Source organism: Panthera onca, chromosome B1 (assembly GCF_046562875.1).
Source record: "Panthera onca isolate mPanOnc1 chromosome B1, mPanOnc1 haplotype 2, whole genome shotgun sequence".
In the NCBI taxonomy this organism is placed as follows: domain Eukaryota; kingdom Metazoa; phylum Chordata; class Mammalia; order Carnivora; family Felidae; genus Panthera; species Panthera onca.
This window is the reverse complement of record NC_138342.1, coordinates 197,831,507-197,851,626: the sequence shown is the minus strand read 5'-3', so window position 1 is coordinate 197,851,626 and position 20,120 is coordinate 197,831,507. Positions and strand designations below refer to the sequence as shown.

Here is a 20,120-nt window from a genome sequence, read left to right as displayed (position 1 = left end):
CCTATCTTCTCCGGGAGGCTGCTCCTGTGGCCTCTGTCCACTGCCCTCAAGGCAGGGCCCTCCCCCAACCTGGTGCCCTCCAGCCCCGCCCACCGCTTCCTTCAGCCTCTGCCTGGCCTCCTCACTCCATGGCACCATACCCCGGCCCCACCCTTACACGCAGCATCCTTACCCCTGCCACACCCGTGCCCACACCCTTTCCCAGTGCTCTCAAACCTCCGTTGGCTTGGCCTCGCTTCCAGGCCGTGGCTCCACGGGGCCAGCCTGGTGCCGGACACTCTCAGGACCACTCCCCAGGGAGAAGCCCCCAGAGAGTGGGGGCGGGGGAGGGGGCGGGCGAGGCCAGGGCACAAGCACACCTTTCCCTGTTCTTCAAATATCCGTTGGCCCCCTCCCTGCTTGGTTTTGTACCCCTCCCTGTTTTTATATTATTTTTCCTTCCCTTCCCTGATGCTCATCTGTTTTGCACCTTAGAGCCTTCATATGAGTGAAGTCATGTGATAGTTGTCTTTCTCTGACTCATTTCGCTGAGGAGAATACCCTCTCCTTGTAGCCACATCGTTGCGAATGGCACCCTGTTTTTCCTTTCGATCGCCTCGTAATGTTCCATTGTATCTCTATGTGCCACCTCTTCTTTTTCCATTCCATGCATCTATGGACATTCGGGCTCTTTCCATCCTTTGGCTATTGTTGATAGTGCTGCTGGAAGCTTTTGGGGGCGTTTGGGTGCAGGTGCCCCTTGGAAACAGCACACCCATATCCCTTGGATAAATACCTAGTCGTGCAATTGCTGGCTCGTAGGGTCGCTGTGCTTTCAGTTTTTTGAGGAACCTCCATGCTGTTTTCCAGAGTGGCGGCGCCAGTTTGCATTCCCACCAGCAGTGCAAAAGAGATCCTGTTGCTCCGCACCCTGGCCAACATCGGTTGTTGCCTGACTTGTTAATGTTAGCCATTATGACACATTATGTGTGAAGTGGTAGCTCATTGTGATCTTGATATGGATTTCCCTGGTGATGAGTGAGGTTGAGCATTTTTTCATGTGTCAGTTGACCATCTGGATGTCTTCCTGGAGCAGTGTCTATTCATGACTTTTGCCCATTTCTTCGCTGGATTCGTTGGTTTTTGGCTGTTGAGTGTGATCAGTTCTTTATCGATTTGTCTACTGAGCCTTTCTCTGATGTGTCGTTCGCAAATATCTTCTACCATTGATGATTGAGCTGATTTGTTAGTGTAGCTGATCTGTTTCCTTCACGGCGCAGGAGAGTTTTCTTTGGATGAGTTCTCAATAGGTCGTTTTTCCTTTTGTTTCCCTTGCCTCCGGAGACGCGTTGAGTAAGAAGTTGCTGTGGCCCAGATCACAGAGGCTTTTCCCTGCTTTCTCCTCGAGGGTTTTGATGGCTTCCTGTCTTACACTTAGGACGTTCCTCCCTTTTGAGTTTCTTTATGTGTACGGTGTCAGAAAGTGGTGCGGGTTCCTTTTTCTGCATGTCGCTGTCCAGTTTTCCCAGCACCGCTTGTTGAAGAGACTGTCTTTATTCCATTGGATATTCTTTCCTGCTTTGTCAAGGAGTCGTTGGCCATCCATTTGTGGGTCCATTTCTGTTCTCTTGAGCTGAGTGTCCGTTTTTGTGCCAGTACCATACTGTCTTGATGATGACAGCTGTGCAATTACAGCTTGAGGACTGCGATTGTGATGCATCGAGCTTTCCTTTCTTTTTCAACAGTGCTTTGGCTCTTCAGGGTCTTTTCTGGGCCCATGCAAATTCTAGGATTGTCTGTTCCAGCTCTGCGAGGCGTGCTGGTGTTCTTTGGATAGGTGTTGCTTGGAGTATGTCGATTGCTTTGGGTGGTACTGACATTTTACCCATATTTGTTCCTCCCAACCAGGAGCGTGGAATCTTTTTCCATTATGTTTTCTGTCTTCTAAAATTTCATGTAGTTGTCAGTGTATAGGTTTTTCATCTCTTTGGTTAGATTTATTCCTAGGTATTTTATGATTTTGGGTGCAATTGTCAATGGGACCGATGCTTGATTTCTCTTCCTGTTGCTTCATCATTGGTGTATCGGAATGCAGCCCGTTTCTGTGCATTGATTTCACATCCTGCAACTTTGCTGAATTCATGGATCAGTTCTAGCAGTTTGTGGTGGAATCTTTTGGGTTTTCCATATGGAGTATCATGTCGTCCACCAAGAGGGAACGTTTGACCTCTCCCGGCCAATTTGGAGGCCTTTGAGTTCTTTGTGTTGTCTGATGGCTGAGGCTAAGGCTTCCAATGCGATGGTGAATAACAGTGGCAAGAGTGGACCTCCCTGTCTTGTCCCTGTCCTTAGGGGGAAAGCTCTCAGGTTTTCCCCATGGGGGATGATATTCGCGTTGGGTCTTTCGTATATGACTTATATGGTCCTTCTAGCCCTACTTTCTTGAGGGTTTGTATCAAGATAGGATGTTGTATTTTGTCCCATGCTTTCTCCGCATTGATTGAGAGGATCGTGTGGTTCTTGTCCTTTCTTTTCTTAGATGTGATGAATCACATTGATTGTTTTGTGCATATCGAACCAGATCTCCATCCCAGGTATAGATCCCACCTGGTCGTGGCGAATCATTTTTTGGATATATTACTGTTGGATCCGATCGGCTGACAGCTTGTTGAGCAGTTTTGCATCCATGTTCCTCAGGGAAATGGGCCCATCGTTCTCCTTCGTCATGGGGTCTCTGTCTGGGTTTGGAATCAAGGAAATACTGGCTTCGTAGAAAGAGCTTGGAAGTGTTCCTTCCGTTTCTCTCTTTTGGAGCAGCTTCAAGAGAATAGATGTGAACTCTTCTCTAAATGTTTGGGAGAATTCCCCTGGAAAGCCGTCTGGCCCTGGACTCTGTATTTTTCTTTTCGTGGGGGGTGGGGGGAGGGGGAGATTTTTGATTACTAATTCATTTTCTTTACTTCTTTTGGTCTGTTCAAATTTTCTTTCTTCCTGTTTCAGTTTTGGTAGTTTATATGTTTCTTGGGAGTTGTCCATTTCTCCCAGATTGCCCATTTTATTGGTGTATAATTGCTCACAATATTCTCGTAGTATTGTTTGTATTTCTGCTGTGTTGGTTGTGATCTCTCCTCTTTCATTCTTGATTGCCTTTCTTTGGGTCCTTTCCTTTTTCTTTTTGAGCAAACTGGCTAGGGATTTATCAATTTTGTGAATTCTTTCAACGAATCAGCTCTGGTTTCACTGATCCGTTCTAGTGTCGTTGGTTTTGTCTTTTTTTTTTTTTTTCTTTTTGTACTTGTGTTTGTTTTTGTGTTTTGTTTTTGTTTTTTTTTTTTTTTTTTGGTTTCCATAGCATTGATTTCTGCTCTAATCTGCATTATATCCTGTCTCTGCTGGTTTGGGGTTTTCTTTGCTGTTCTTTTTCCAACACTTTAAGGTGAACGGTTAGGTTGTGTCTCTGAGCCGTTTCTTCTTTCTTTCGGAAGGCCTGGATTGCTATATACTTCCCTCGAATGACCCCCTTTGCTGCGTCCCAGAGGTTTTGGCCTGTGGTGTTACCGTTCTCCTTTGCTTCCATGGACTGTTTAATTTCCTCTTTAACTTCTTGGTTAGCCCATTCACTCTTAAGTAGGGTGTTCTTTAGTCTCCAAGTATTTGTTACATTTCCACATTGTTTCTTGTCGTGATTTCGAGTTTCATAGCATTGTGGTCTGAGAATATGCACGATATGGTGTCGATCTTTTTGTCCTTGTTGAGGGCTGATTTGTGTCCCAGTATGTGATCTATTGTGGAGAATGTTCCGTGTGCACTGGAGAAGAATGTATATTTGCCTGCTTTAGGATGAAATGTTCTGACAATATCTGTCAAGTCCATCTGGTCCAGTGTGTCATTCAAAACCATTGCTTCCTTGTTGATTGTGGGTTTAGGTGAGCTGTCCGTTGCTGTAAGTGGGGTGTTGACGTTCCCTCCTAGTATGGTATCATTCTCAATGAGTTTCTTTATGTTTGTGATGCATTGATGTATCTATTTGGGCGCACCACATTTGGTGCACAAATGTTTACAATCGTGAGGTCTTCTTGGTGCACAGACCCAATAATTATGATATAACGCCCTTCTACGTGTCTCGTTAGAGTCTTTATTTTAAAGTCTAGATTGTCCGATATAAGTATGGCTACTCCTGCTTTCTTTTGCCAACCATGAGCAAATGTGTGGAATTTGACACATTTACAAAAAATTGAACGAATATAGTCGACAAACACTCAAGGAAATTATTTTAAACCCTGGAAAATAACCACATATTTTTTCTCTTTCTGTCTTCATGAAAAAGAAAAGAAATGAAAAAGACAAGAAAAGAGATGGACCAGCGAACAGACTGAAATACGATTGAAGTTACATTGTTGTCCCCTAGAAGTCAAAGGATGAAGCACTTTGTAGTCCATACACTCAGAAGGCGGAGAGACTTGGGTTCCTGAAGAGCCAGCTTGGCCCAGTTGGGCGGTGCTAAGTGTCACGGCTCTGTTCTCCACTAGATGGCGCAGCTAGCCTACAAGTGCGGATTGCTGGGGCGCTTGGAGGTGCATATGCGCATGCGCGGGAGCGGAGCCCTTGGCGTCACTCAGGTGCCCAGTCTGTAGTATCTGAACTCGGCTGTCTGCGACCAGCAATCCTACCCCCGTCCTTTCTCTCCGGCTTCTGTCCACTCGCCGCTTTTACACTGTCCGTGGCCCAGCCGTCAGGTTGCCAGGCGGCACCTTCCTCGTGGGATTTACCTCCCAGGCGGCTGTGTTTCCCGACCCCTCCCTTCTGAGGGCCCGCGGCTGAGACCTGCTCAGATCCTCTGCGTCAGGGTCTCAGCGAGCAGTGGCCGGGTGCCGGCCGCACCCGGGAACATCGGCAACACCGTGCCGCTGCCGATGCCCAGAGACTGAGGCTGGGTGCCAGCCTGCGCCCGAAAACGTTCGCGCGATGGTGTAGCAGCAGCGTTTCGAGGATTATGGAAAATCACCACACACCTCTGGTAGCGGGCTTCCCCCTTAACGACCTTGTTCCAGCACCAGCGAATGTGGCTGTTCTCCGGGGTCTGCTGGGACCTCTGGGGTCGGCTGGGGTGGCCACACAGACTACCTCGTGTCCTCGCAGCAGGGGAACCGCCTTTCTCCGTGTGGTTCGAGACACCCCTCCTCCACCCCTCCAGTCTTCACTCTGCTCTCGGGATTCGCCCTTCCGACCAGAGCACCGCCAGGTATCAGATGCGGAGTTTCGCACTCTGCCCTCCCCCTGTTTGTACAGTCTTCATGGAATTGAAACCCGCTCCTTTCTCCTTCCTCCCTTTTTGGTTCAGTGCCTGTGGCTCTTTCCACATTGCCACTTTCTCCCCAGCTGCTTTTGGCGGGGGGAGGGGAGGGCGAGGGGATTGTTTTCCCCATATTCTGCTCCTGTCTCCGTCCTCTCTCTGCAGGCAAAAACAGCTCCCTGCCCTCTGTGGCTTCTCTCTTCCCCAGGTCACCTCTCTGCGCCTCGTCCCCACTGAGTTCTGCGGTTCAGGTTGGGCAACCTGTTGCGTGAATCCTCAGATCAGTTTTCGAGGCGTGCAGGATGGTTTTGTGTTGATGTGGCTGCATGTTATGGATGCAAGACGCAAAGAACACTTCCATGCTCTTCTGCCATCTTGGCCCCTCCCCCCACACTGCCTTTTCTGTATCGTCACCAATACCCTTAGGAATTGCAGGGTGACTTCTCTGAATTAAGCTTTCCGTGAGAAATCCAGATTAGGCTGGCTGGATTTGGCGAGACCAAATAACGCTGTTCCCATTGCCATGATTGCTCCCACATCACCGCACGTGAGGCCACCTCCTGGTTTTCCATATGCAATCTTCTTTGCGAATTGTCAACAGTTTTTAAAATTGAATGTCTTGACTTCACTGGATTTATATTTTGAAAGAAAAGTTCCTGGAATGCCTGGAAAATATATCGTCACCAGTGGCCCGAGCAGCTCAAGGTTGTCTATTTTAGCTCAGAGTCCAGGGTCCAGCACGGCCAAAGCGAAGTCACAAGGAGGGAATCCTAGACCCACCAGACCTTCTGTAAATGTTCATGGTCGCCTTTATGCCCCACGAAATGCTCAGGCTGCAGTGCAAGGCATGGAGACTCCGACCTGCCAGCCTGAGCAAGTGCCCAAAGCCAGGTCCTCCTGGAAGTCTAGGCAATGCCCGTGCTGGCCAGCGGCGCCCCCTGCTGGACAGAGAGCAGTGTGCAAGACTCCCTCTTGTGACCTCCCCCACGGATTACAGAGCCAGAGGTGTGGACTTCATCATGTGTGGGTGGAACACGTGACACACGGCCACCCAGGAAGAGCTGGTCCTAGTCATCTGGGGAGCTGACTGGATGCTTATGGAGGCCGTCTTGAGATCCAGATCAAATACTGTCCGTGTGTGTGTGTGTGTGTGTGTGTGCGTGTGATATTCAGGTTTGAATCCAGGAAGAGAAAGTTGGATCCCAAAATTTCTACAGGATGACCTAGCATGGTTATTTTCTGTGGCTTTTCCCTTCGTGGCTCAGTTGCACATACACTGTTTGCGTTTTACCCACGATTCTGCCCACTTTAGAATCAAATCCACAGGAAGGATAGATTTCACGTGTGCATGTCTTTTGAGATCTAACATCCAGCTAGCCCTGTTGAACTCTTTGACTGAGAAAGTGCCATGTCATCGCTCATCTGTGGAATAAAAAACAAAATAGAAGAACCTAGGGCAAGCGAAGAATAAATAAAATAAGATAAAATCACAGCGGGGGGCAAGCCATAGGAGACTCTTCAAAAAATTTTGTTTTCTCTTTATCTTAGAGAGAGAGAGAGAGAGAGACAGAGAGAGAGACAGAGACAGAGACAGAGATACAGAGCATGACGAGGGGAGTGTCAGAGAGAGGCGTGCACCCAGAATCCAGAGCAGGCTCCAGGCTCTGAGCTGTCATCACAGCGCCGGACACGGGGCTTGAAGTCTCAAAGCCTTAGATCATGAGCTGACGGAATCAGAGTGCACACCGGCTGAGACACCCACGTGCCCCAGGAGAACCCTTAAGTGTAGAGAAGAAAGTGAGGGTTGCTCGAGGGGAGGAGTGGGTGGGCTCCCTTTGCAACGGGCGTTATGGAGGGCCCCTGTGGGGGTTGGCAGTGGGTGTTTCATGTAAGTGACGAAGCCCTAAATTCCACCCCTGAAACCAAGACTGCACTCAATGTTAACTAAATTTGATTTCAATTTGGAAAATGGAGGGGGGAATGGGTGCCTCAGTCGGTTGAGTGTCCAACCTCAGCTCAGGTCAGGATCTCATGGTTCGTGGGGTTGAGCTCCACGTTGGGCTCTGTGCTGACAGCTCAGAGCCTGGAGCTGCTTTGGATTCTGTGTTTCTCTCTCTCTGCCCCTCCCATGCCAACACTCTGTCTCTGTTTTTGTGTGTGTGTCTCTCTCTGTTTATTTAAACGTTTTATTTCATGTTTAAAACATGAAAACAACAGACCAATAAATTTTAAAAGTAGATGAAGAAAAAGTATTTTTCCTCTATCGGCTCTGATATTTGAACATCCAGAATTCAATAAGATTTCCTGTACAAAATTCACATGCTGACGTTAGTTCCCACTAAGTGTGGTATGTATGTTTAATGCAGACTGGAAACAACAACAACAACAACAACAGCAGCAGCAGCAGCAGCAGCAACAACAGGCTTTACCCTGTCAGTGCCATTGGCAAACGACCAGAGATCTCCTATATGGCCCCCCTCCCCTGGGGGGAATTGAAGGATGATGCACTAATTCCCATTCAACAATGTATTTAGTGAGTCTCTCGCTCCTGAGAAATGAAATACAGTTGTGACTTAGAGCATCCATCCATACCCTGACCTGAAATACCACATTGTTGCCTCGGTGTCCACTTGAGACTGTTTTTCTGAGGTGTACAACCGAGGACCAAGATTGCAATGCAAGTGACCAGAAATCCCTGAGCCTCCTCCCTTGTGGAGGAGATTGTCCGATGGGGGGATGGTGGTCAACTCTGCGGAACAAGGTAGAGCTGCTTGGTGGCTGAGCAATAAGAGGTGGGAGAAGGTTCCTTTCCCCCATTTGCTCTGCAGCCTCATGGGAGGGGGATTGTTAAGGGAACCGAATCTAATGAACATGGGCCAGGATGGCTCCACCCACCCGTCTCCTGAGAAATAAGCATTTATTTGCTCTTTGCCATTTCCAGGCAATTAGCCAATGTTCACATGAACATGTGGAGACTTTACAAAATAGATTATGTATACAAGGAAACACTTTGCACAGTTATGAATTCGTGTTTCCTTCTGCTCCTCTCCTTCTGACACAAAACATTCCTGAAAAGGCTGTCTGCTCCCACGTAGAGCTAGAGTTCTTCCCGTTTCCTGGTCATTTGCCACTTCTCCGTGTGGAAGCACTGAGATTGTTTCAAACTCCTTCCCCTGCCGGTGCATGTTGGGATATCGCCTAGAGTCCCCACACGCACATGTTTGGGCACATGGACTTTACCGATACACAGAGAGTAGGGAATGGGATGATGGGACCGTGAGTCCCAGGCATTTTCACAGGGACTCCCGGGGCTCTGCCTTGTTTCCACCTTCATGCCTCATTGGCCACTCCCTCTGACCCTTTCAGGCTCTGAGAGTGCCCAATGATCCTCGGTGCTGATGGAGGGGAGAAACCTTGCGAGTCCCCAGCATAATCCACACCTCTCCAATAACCTCATTACAGACAGCCAGCCTTAAAGCTCAGGATTCTCCAGGTCCACTGGAACGCCATAGCCCATGAATCCAGCCAGATTCATGGTCCCTCCACATGTCTGGATCGCACCCACCTACAACACACAAAATATGGCCTACAAGGGACTGTGAGTGAGTGAGTAGTGAGTGAGGGCGGGTGAGTGTGCACGTGGGCAGGCGTGTATCTCAAGGCCTGTAGTGGGATCCCTGCACTGCTTCCTGAGACCTCTGTCCCTTCTTGTTCTTCCTCTTGGTAGCTCTGGCTCTGCCTGGGAGACAAGGGACTCGGTTAATGGCCGTTGCGCTCTGAGGTGGGATGTCCCTGGCTGAACTGTTGAGCCGGTAGATGTTTGGTTCACGGTGATCCTTTCCCATCTCGTCTCTGTATTTGGACTGGTGAATTACGACTGCACCGGGGGGAAGGGCAAATTCTAATTTCCTGAGGTTGAATTCAGACTTGGGACGGTGGCTTTCTTGGAGGAATCTCCACTGGTCTAACGTGATTGCTGGCGGTGGTGTCTCTTCCACGTGATCCTCCAATTGTGGCACCTCGATGTCGGGGTCGGTTTCGGGCCCCCCTTGGGCCGCAGCCGTGCCTGCGTGGTCAGCCTGGAGGGATGTGGATTCCCCAGCACCTGGCTCACTCCCACGGTCTCTTTCCAATTCACTCTTCTGGATGTAAAAGAGGACATAGGCATGTTGGCTCAGGGCAGACGTCGCATCACTGGCGGTCACCTTCGCATCATCCATTTTGTACCACTGGCCGTTCCCAGCTTTGATGTAACAGAAGTAATGTCCGCTGTGACAATTCCAGCCCGCGTGCACCAGCACGGCATAGAGCACATAAGTCAGCGACCCCCCGTTCTGCCCAGACACGTATCGTCGCATGTCAAGGCGCTCAGGATATTACACTTCCTTAGCCAGTTTGCTGCCCGTGAAATGGCAGAATCGTTTCAATACCAGCATCAGGACCTTGGAGCAAGTGTGCAAAGTCAACGTCTTGGAAGCGGGTACCTTGTCGAGACAAGTACTACAACGATAGGCATTTTCACCATCCAACTGTTCGGGCTTCACCAAGTGTTGCAAAGCTTGGCTCACACTCTGAGCCGCCCTGATATCCAGGCTAATGTCCAGGTAAGGGTCCAAAGTGCTGGAGACACCCTGGCAGTGGAGACACTGGATTTGAGACCTCCAGTACCCGCCAAAGATTTGCCGGATGAGGGTGGCGTCCTGAGCCTGAGGCTCTGAAGGCTTGTCCTCACGCAAACACGCTTGCTGCATAGCATCCAGAGTGAACATCAGAAACTCATGGGCATCCTCCTGCCTGTGTGTGTGGAAGGCAGCGAGCAGTTTTGGCGGAGGCCGGATCACATCTCCCAGACGGCAGAGGGCCCGGGTCACGTGAGCCTGCAGAGCACACAGCACGCAGAATGGCTGCCTCCCACAGCTTCGGGAGTGCTCCTGGGACAGCATGTAGCCGGCGAGGGGTGGTGTGTACGTCAGACACTGCAGCGCCGCATTCGCATAGCACGTGTTCCCCAGGTTCTGCAGGCCAGCCCCAACCACGGAAGGTCTCCTCCAACTCACGGGTTTCTTTGCGGGGGGCAGACCTATTGACGCGGGAGCCCAACCGTTCGGCAGGTCGCAGGGTGTGTGCGATGACGGTGACGGCTTCTCAGGTAGAGTGGGTCCTCTGTGGCCTTCAGCACCACCCGTATTTGACCCGCAAGGTTTGAGGTTTGGAAAGACATGGAACTGAGACTCCTCTCGGCAGTGGGAAGAGGGCGTCTCCATGTCTCCTGAAACGTGGAGCCTCACGTTGCAGAGCGATGCTTCTCTCAGGAGGCCAGTCTCAGAATGATAGCTGTGGCCCTCTCCTCAGCCCTCGTAAAGCTCGCCCCACCCACCTGACTAGGACCACGTCATCCAATCAGCCACCAGCTGGAGTTGGATGAAGGGTCTTAGGGTGTGGCCACTCTTCTGCAGACAGACCACTCAGCCCAGCCTTCCTCCTGCCCCTCCCTCCTCAAGAGGCACACACACACACACACACACACACACACGTTTCACCACTTTCTCCACCTCCCTCATTTCCATTGCTCCCTCTCTGGACAGACGGACTTGAGCATTTCCAACCTAGAGGAAATCCTTTTTTGAGTATCCACTTTGCTTTTAGATAACACAAAGTGTCAAGGAATGACGGCCATGAATTTGTTAGGCTATGGAAATCATTTTACCAATTGAGCTCTGGTATCATGTAGGAGCACCTCCTCTCCGTCAGCCAGAATGCATGGGACACCAGCAAATTATTCTGGAATGATGACTGTCCATGGATTTGATTCTAAAACTCCTGAACTGTCTCCATAGGATCTGTGTATACAACTATCACGAAGGTCCTTTGAAACACGTCTGTCTACCAAGGGGTGGCCGAGAAATTGTCCCAAGAAATATCCTTTGCCTGGTTTCGGGCTTTGTAAATGCTTTCTTCATTTTGTAGCTCCCTTCCCAATAGGAGAACAAATCCTAAACCCATCATTTGCCAAATTGTCACTGGTATTCCTAGCAAATCACATAGCAAGGTAGGTATAGGTTCCCGTGGTTCAGGACATGTTTGTTGTGGATTTGTGACATTTATAGACGGTTTGAAATGGGAATTTAGACATGCAAGGAACAATGTCCCCTCGAGGAAACTGTGGCTTTAATGTGTCAGTATCTCTAGACCAGATTTCAGAACTGACCAGGTCTACTGAAAATGTGCTTTCTTCTCTAATGTTTGTTTGCTTTTCACTTTTAACATTTTAATTGATTTATTTTGAGAGAGAGACAGAGAGAGAGAGAGACAGAGAGACAGAGAGCGAGAGAGAGCGCTCATGTGGACAAGCCAGGGAGAGACAGAGAGAGAGGGAGAGAGGATCCTCAATTAAACAGTCACCTCCTCAGGGTCACCAACTAGGAGGAAAAGGCTGCGAGCACGTGAGGTGTCTCAGTGCCAAACACACTCATGTGAGGGGAAGGAAAGGGGCAAGAGGTCAAGGAGGACACACAATGGGATGCACAAAAGGAGTCTTCAGACTCTTGTGACCACAGCCTGAAGACACGGCCCTCTCCCTGCCTGGTGCCCTCCAGCCCCACCCACGGCTTCCTTCAGCCTCTGCCTGGCCTCACTGCATGGGACCGGACCACGGCCCCACCTTTACCCGCAGCATCCTTACCCCTGCCACACCCATGCCCACACCTCATCCCAGTGCTCTCCGGCCTCGGTTGGCCCGGCCTCACGTCCAGGCCTTTGCTCCACCGGGCCAGCCTGGCGCCAGCCACTCTCAGGACCACACCCCAAGGAGAATCTACCAGAGAGTGGGCAGAGGAGGGGGGCGAGCGAGGCCAGGGCACAAGCACACCTTTCCCTGTTCTTCAAATATCCGTTGGCAGGCGCCACGTTTGGACCTGTTTCTGCAAGGAATCATCTCTCCCTTTGGTTGTCATCTCGTCCTAGAAAACCGGTTGTGTTTTCACTGGACGGTGTTAGATGGTAGGAAGTCTCACGTGACTGGTCTGAGCAAAGCAAGTTGCCCTATTTAACGTAGTGACTTGAGCCAGTCCATTCCAGACCTTCCTGGAGCATAAAGCTGACCCCTGTCCCAAGACGAGACACCTGCTCCTGTCTGAGTGCCTGGCCCCGACAAGGCCATTCTCCCCGGGTCTGGAGCCTGCCGGTCTTCAGACTCCACGAACACCCCCTTGCTTCTCTAGCCTCAGCCCCGGCCACCTGCCACGTGGGCAAAGAGGCCTGCAGAATGGCTTCCAAAGAACCTTTGACCACCTAATTCTCTGTCCTCTCTCATCAATCGCTCATCACTCTACGTGTCTATCTCCTAACTCTCGTGTCTCCTTCCCCTCTCTAGTATCTATCTGTGGAATGTCTTTCTCATCCTTTCCTTTGTATCTCTTCTATGCCACCCTCCTTGACGTGACTTGTGAATGAAAATGCCTTTGAGAGACATGTGGACAGCAGCCCCTAACGCTGAGTGATTTCCCATGCACATGTTCTTTCGGTTCATGGGTTTTTATGTCGACAGACAGAGAGACAGACAGAGAGACAGAGAGAGAGAGAGAGAGAGAGAGAGAGGGAGGGAGGGAGAATGTGGGGGAGGGTTAGAGAGAAAAGGAGAGAGGCGATCCCGAGGAGGGAGGGAAACTCAAAGTTCAATCTCCCCAACCCTGAGATCATGACGTGAGCCGCCTCCAGGTCAGACACTTCTCTGACTGAGCCACTCAGGCATCCCGACCCTCATCGGTTTCGAATTCACCTCTAGCATTGTCTTGTTCCCAGGACACTTGGAGAGACTTTATCTTGAAAGGAGAAGAGAGGTTAACCCGTGTTTCTTTGCTGCTTCTGAATCCTTAGTTGTTCTCCACTAGGTGAGGATCCAAGTCCCAAGTGCACTTGGGAACAAATGCAGGATTCTACTCTATGTGACGGGAAACTACAGTGTACACACAAAAAAGAAAACCATGCACATTCGGTCGTCTCTGAGCAAATTTTATTAGCTGTGGTAACACTACACACAATGTTGCACTACCAGGGAAAAACAAAAATGCAGACAGCATGTAAAATAGTCCCCGATATGATCTGCAGAAAAACGATATCAGTGAACTATTCTAAAACGAAAGATTGCCTCCACTTGCCCAGCCCAGACTGGAATCATTCCTCCGGTGTCCCCAAATTCAGACATTCGCAAACCCGATACACATTCATTTCGCAGATCCTTAAGTTGACATTCGAGTGGACGACCTCTTGCAATCCTGGCGCTGAATTTCTCATAGAATCTATTGAAACGGAAGAAACGAGACCTTGTTGATTGAGACGGAGCCGGTGAACCAGAAGGTGTAGATGCATAAAGGAAAAGTGCGCCATGAGCGTCTGCACGTGGGCGCTCAACCCACTCCCCGCCCCAAGCAGGACACCAAACACAGTGTGGACGCAAGTTTTTGTCCTTGCAGGTCTTTGGGGGAATTGCTGCTTTAGCAAAACTAGGTCACGGCCCTGCCTTGGCCTCCGCTCCGCAGTCACCTGCTTGGGGTCACAAGGGCCGGGCCAGAGGACGAGTGTCCGAGGACATGAGGTGTCTCACTCCCGGTCGCTCTCCTCCGAGGACGAGGAAAGCTGCAGGTCATCGTGGAGGATGCTCAGGGAGACAGGCACACAGCCTCCCTCAGACTGGTGTGTGATGGGTGGACCCTGGCCAGGGGGGACTGGCCTCTCGGGAGGTGGCAGACAGGGAGCTGCTATGAACCTGGAGCTCCAGCCGCCTTTGTCCAGGCGGCTGAAGACCATTCGCAGGGGCTGGCCGGGTGCCTGCGGACAGGGCGGACACAGAGGCCAGGGGCACGCCTGGAGAGTGTCCAGGTGAGGTTGGGGGCGTGGAGGCTGGAGGCCCCTGCTTTGCACCGAGGCAGGGGTCTTCCTGGTCAGTTGGGCTGCCCCCGTGGGACACCATGCACTTGTCCTTGCTGGACGACACAGACTCTGGCGCAGCCCCACATGGGTGCTCCCTGTGCTCTTGTGGGGTGGCTGGAAGGGGCTGCAACGTGGTTTCTTTCGGGGGTTCTGGCACGTGTCGTCGGGGAGCGGGGCCCATCTCGTGCCTGGTGTCTGGATGTGGGGCTGGGGACTCGCAGCCAAACGGGTTGGAGGAGGATCAGGGCTCCCCTCAGGACGCTTGGCTGGTGCCTGGGCGTGGCCAATGCCACCCGCCTTGGAGACGGCCCTGGAAGCTTCGAGGGAGGCACATCGGGGCCGGTGTTGTCTCAGCTGGACACCGAGGCCTGGATCCCGGGCAGAGCGTTGGTGTGCCGGGGCAGGCGGGGCAGGCGGGGCAGGGGTCCCCACTTGCTGGGCATCCTGTCGGCCAGCAGGCGGGAAGGTGCTCGCCGCAGGTCTCCCGAGAGGAGCAGCCGACGGGGACAGCTGTGTCGTGTCAGGCGTCCCGCTAGGAGGCTCAGCCGGGACGTGCGGCTCCAGCACGGACACCCTCTTGGTGCTGTACACGGGCATCGGCCTGTGCGGATGCTGTGGGAACACACAACACACAGACAACGGCCATTAGTCCTTCCTCCCCACCAAGGACACATGCACGACAAGCACAGCAAAGAGACCGACAGAAACGCAAGCAACCGGGAGACACGGGAAAGGATTGTACTGACAGAGGACAAGGGCCTCCAGCTCAGCGTCGATCGGGAAGAAACACTGGGCAGTAGCCCCTTGATGCTTTGATTCCATGGGAGCGACGGACCAGAAAGGTTGTGCATCGTGCCTGCCTCCCGAAGTGGACAAGCACGTCCATTCAGGCTTCTAGGAAAAGTACAGGCGTCCTGCAGGTGGAGGTTCGCGGTGGGGGCTACTGAGTTTGGATGGCCAATGGGGCGGGTCTATGTGTCACCAGGGAAAGATGCCTGTGCCTCCCAAGAGGCCTAGGTGTGGGCACAGCGCCCCGAAATTATGTTGGCACGCCCAGCCGGCACCCGGTTAGCACACATGCAAGGAATCCTGCCGGATCATGGACACCCGGCAAACGTGGCTGGAAAGGACCCGCACGGAAATCCCAATGTTGACAATCGGGGTGGACCCCCTTCCTCAGCCAGGAGGGCCGGGAAGCCCGTCACATCCCCGTCCCCAGGAGAGAACGAGAGCAGGGACGGGGGACACTCACCCTCACATAGTCGCAGGAATCTGTGGAGTCCCTCCAGGCTCGCTGCTGCCTTCCAGGGGCTATCCTGGGGAATCTCTGCAGCAGCGCCTTCCTCTGCTGGGCTTCTCGCCTGCACGACCAAGAACGGGAAGGTGAAGGAGCGGCATTTCGTGTGTTCACCTGGGGAGCGAGTGATGGGGCTTGGGCAAGATCTCCTTTCTTCATCTGCCCCCCTGGCTCCCACTCCAGCGAGCCGTCCAGGTTGGCCCAAGACGTCCTCGTGTCGAGAGCCGTGTGCGCCACTGCCTGTCATTTGCCGCCTCCCCCTGTCTCCCTACCCCAGGACACACAGCCTCAGGGACTCCCCCAGAGCAGCACAATAGGCTCGTGAGGTCCCCTGGGGGGCGGGGAGCTCCTTTCTCTGCCTCCCCCACCCCTGTGTGTGTGTGAAGACGACACAGCACCCAGTGTCCGGGTACAGAGACTCAGCGACCTGAGCTGCCAGCCCACGGGCAGGCCGGAGCCGGCCGCATCCTCACCTTTGTCCCTCTTCCATGTCCCTCGCAGCCTGGTTGAAGGGCCCGGGCTTGTGCTGGTCCTGCTGCTGGCGTGGTTCCACATTCTCCTTCGGCTTCCTGGGGACAAAGGCCTGGGGGGCCAGGCACCCGTCCCAGCGCTTCATGGGGCACCTGGTGCTGGATGCGTTGTGCCCAAAGGCTCCGCAGTCCTTACACTTGAGCTGCGGACCAAGGAGGGGGGGGGTGCTCAGTGAATCAGCACCAATCACAGGCCTACTGCAAAGGACATGACAAGGACACACTCGGGGAGCGGAGGACTGGTGTGGGACAGGGCACATCGTGGACGGCTCGGGAGGTGCCAGGAGATGGAAGTGCCTAGGATTCTACCCAAGCCTCTGTGAGGGACGGACCGGGAGTTGGGATTGCAGGTCTCAGGCAGCGTAGAATGAGCCCCACGCCACGATGGGGACAAACACCAGGCTGGACGTGACCCTCCGGCCGAGGGAGCTTATCCCAACGGGCAGGCTGCTGAGATGCCAAGGCAGGCCACCGTGGGCTAGGAAAGGACGACCGACTTCCGGACACAGAGTCTTCATTCCCTCGTCATGTGCGATCCCCGGCTTCAGAGGCATGGCTCCCCCACCCCCACCCGACCCAGCCCCTCCAACCCACCCACTGGTTCACCACGCCTCCAGGGCTCCACTTACCCGAGGATCCTCGTCCTCTAGCCTGGGAACCCTGGGCGCCATGGCTGCTCTCCGTTGCCTCTTCCCGTTTGGGGCTTTCAAGGGTCTGGAAGGTACGTGCTGGGTGTGCCCACCCGCCATCTGCCCCATCTCCTTGAAGGGTCAAGTCAGCCTTGCTTGAAGATGGGTTTCTGGACTTGCTGAGTCAATGGGAAAAGGAGAGTCATTCCCACAGACACAACGACTCCTTCATGAACCTTCCTCCCCCAGCGGGCACGAGGGGGCGTCATGCCCACCAGGTCAGACACGGTCCTCACCTGGGAGGTGGGACCTCTCCCTCCTGCATGTTCTACACGCTCTCCCGTGGACCCACCCGCAGGACGGCACCCTCAGGCAAGGCCGTGGAGGTGGTCTTGCGTGACTCACCGGAGAGACTTTCGGGAAGTCTCTCCCAGGGCCCTCCGGAAGGAAGACCACACACAAAGTCCTGGCCCCCACGGACACCGCAATCCACGCTACGGCGATACTCCCTGTGGCACCCAGGGTTGCATGTGCACCGAGAAGGATGCTTGCCTCTCCAGAATGTACCTCTCCTACTTGACCCCCAGAGAAACCACCCTCAAAGACAAAGTCAATGAAAACGTTTCGTTTCTGCTCGACTCGACTGGAAGCTTCCCCACGCAGGGCCTGAACCCTTTCCTTTCATGTGGCCTTGACGGGGCCCCACGCTGAACTCACGTGTCAGCCGTGGCAAATGAGTATTTGCCGTGAAATTCGGGTGAACAAGAAAATTCCTTAGGCTCTCAGGCCCCACGGCGACATGGAGCAGGATGCTGTCACTGCTCCCGCACGCCCTCACACCAGTCCGACTCTGGGGTTCAGTTCCTTTGGAAGCAGAACCTCATGTGCTCAGGAACACCGAGAGCCACGCCTTTCCTCAGTCTCTGTTCTCACACTCGTCTTCAACACTAAAGCGTCCTTCACCTGGTGAGTCGAGGCGCATCACAACCTCCATTTCCTCCCTGTCCCACTTCCGTGCCAGCTCGTGTGAGCCCCACATCGTCCCAACCCACCTGAAACGCCAACGTGCTCCTCCTGTGTGTCAGGAGACACCGAGACGTCCAGAGCGGCGGGTGGCAGGCGGACTGCCGTGGCGGAGACTCAGCGTCCGTCCGGCGTGCCCGAGGGACGGTCAGTGAGGGACACTTCCTTCCTTCCCGGACTCTTAGACCCGCCCAAGGTCACGTGACCTCTCGGGCACTTTAATCCCAGGCAGCCCATCACCTTGGTGCTCCTCACGTCTCCACACTAGGAACGAATCCTGGAGGTTTAGCGATTTCTTGCCGTTGTAACTGGTATGCATGCATGTGGAGATAGACGTTTCAGAACACATCTTCACCCTTGGAAAAAGAGACTCGTGTGTGCATGCCTGTTTCATTCGTAAACTGGTGTTTCTCGTGGGCCTCCAGGGAAGCTTGCGGGGCCCCTGGCCTCACGTACGTTCCTGTGGTTGGGGGCCCCTTCGGCGTCCTCCGTGTCCAAGCTTCTCCCTTTCCCAACGGGAGCGGTGTGTCCATGAGCTATTTGCAGTGTCCCTTCACTCCACACCCTGCCCTGCCCTCCCCGTTCCCCTTTCTGTCTCTAGGGCGGTGACTGCGCTTGCTGGGACCTTCGGAGGAATGGGATCCTATGTCCCGTGTCCCCTGGGAACCAGCTGCCTTGGCACTTGGTCTCGTGACCCAAGTCGCTGTTCCTGACAAGTCCCTGTGTTGACGCGGGGGGGGGGGGCGCTCCCTGTGTCCGACGCCCCTCGTTTGGGGCTCTTTGTTGTTGCCCATCAACTCGGACGTTCTGTTTCGCTTTTGCTCCCATTGGGGGATGTTGGTGTGATTGCCACCGTTTCTCCTGGCCTGGCCTGGCTGGCCTCAGCCACGGACACTGTGTCAGGGAGATGTCTTTGGGATCCCGAAGGGCCAGACCCAAGGGACAAGGTGCAGCCCCAATGGCGGGGCATTCCTGAGTGTCATGCAAGCGAGCACCTTTCTCCCACAGCAGTGCAAAAGCTAGCGGCCCCACTGGCCGAGGTGGAGGGCCTGCGTCGGCAGTGCCGTGGGCACCCTGGATGGTTTCCCTCCTTGAACATTGGCGTGTATTGCGCGTCGTGTGCGCTTTTCTTTGGCCTTTCCTATCTTCTCCGGGAGGCTGCTCCTGTGGCCTCTGTCCACTGCCCTCAAGGCAGGGCCCTCCCCCAACCTGGTGCCCTCCAGCCCCGCCCACCGCTTCCTTCAGCCTCTGCCTGGCCTCCTCACTCCATGGCACCATACCCCGGCCCCACCCTTACACGCAGCATCCTTACCCCTGCCACACCCGTGCCCACACCCTTTCCCAGTGCTCTCAAACCTCCGTTGGCTTGGCCTCGCTTCCAGGCCGTGGCTCCACGGGGCCAGCCTGGTGCCGGACACTCTCAGGACCACTCCCCAGGGAGAAGCCCCCAGAGAGTGGGGGCGGGGGAGGGGGCGGGCGAGGCCAGGGCACAAGCACACCTTTCCCTGTTCTTCAAATATCCGTTGGCCCCCTCCCTGCTTGGTTTTGTACCCCTCCCTGTTTTTATATTATTTTTCCTTCCCTTCCCTGATGCTCATCTGTTTTGCACCTTAGAGCCTTCATATGAGTGAAGTCATGTGATAGTTGTCTTTCTCTGACTCATTTCGCTGAGGAGAATACCCTCTCCTTGTAGCCACATCGTTGCGAATGGCACCCTGTTTTTCCTTTCGATCGCCTCGTAATGTTCCATTGTATCTCTATGTGCCACCTCTTCTTTTTCCATTCCATGCATCTATGGACATTCGGGCTCTTTCCATCCTTTGGCTATTGTTGATAGTGCTGCTGGAAGCTTTTGGGGGCGTTTGGGTGCAGGTGCCCCTTGGAAACAGCACACCCATATCCCTTGGATAAATACCTAGTCGTGCAATTGCTGGCTCGTAGGGTCGCTGTGCTTTCAGTTTTTTGAGGAACCTCCATGCTGTTTTCCAGAGTGGCGGCGCCAGTTTGCATTCCCACCAGCAGTGCAAAAGAGATCCTGTTGCTCCGCACCCTGGCCAACATCGGTTGTTGCCTGACTTGTTAATGTTAGCCATTATGACACATTATGTGTGAAGTGGTAGCTCATTGTGATCTTGATATGGATTTCCCTGGTGATGAGTGAGGTTGAGCATTTTTTCATGTGTCAGTTGACCATCTGGATGTCTTCCTGGAGCAGTGTCTATTCATGACTTTTGCCCATTTCTTCGCTGGATTCGTTGGTTTTTGGCTGTTGAGTGTGATCAGTTCTTTATCGATTTGTCTACTGAGCCTTTCTCTGATGTGTCGTTCGCAAATATCTTCTACCATTGATGATTGAGCTGATTTGTTAGTGTAGCTGATCTGTTTCCTTCACGGCGCAGGAGAGTTTTCTTTGGATGAGTTCTCAATAGGTCGTTTTTCCT

At 53.1% G+C, this 20,120-nt stretch overlaps 1 pseudogene; it reads right to left on the bottom strand.

Annotated features, from left to right (window-relative positions):
* Positions 1-8,928: 8,928 nt before the first annotated feature.
* On the bottom strand, positions 8,929-11,981 carry LOC145715430 (ubiquitin carboxyl-terminal hydrolase 17-like protein 6; annotated as a pseudogene).
* Between the last annotated feature and the right edge of the window lie 8,139 nt (positions 11,982-20,120).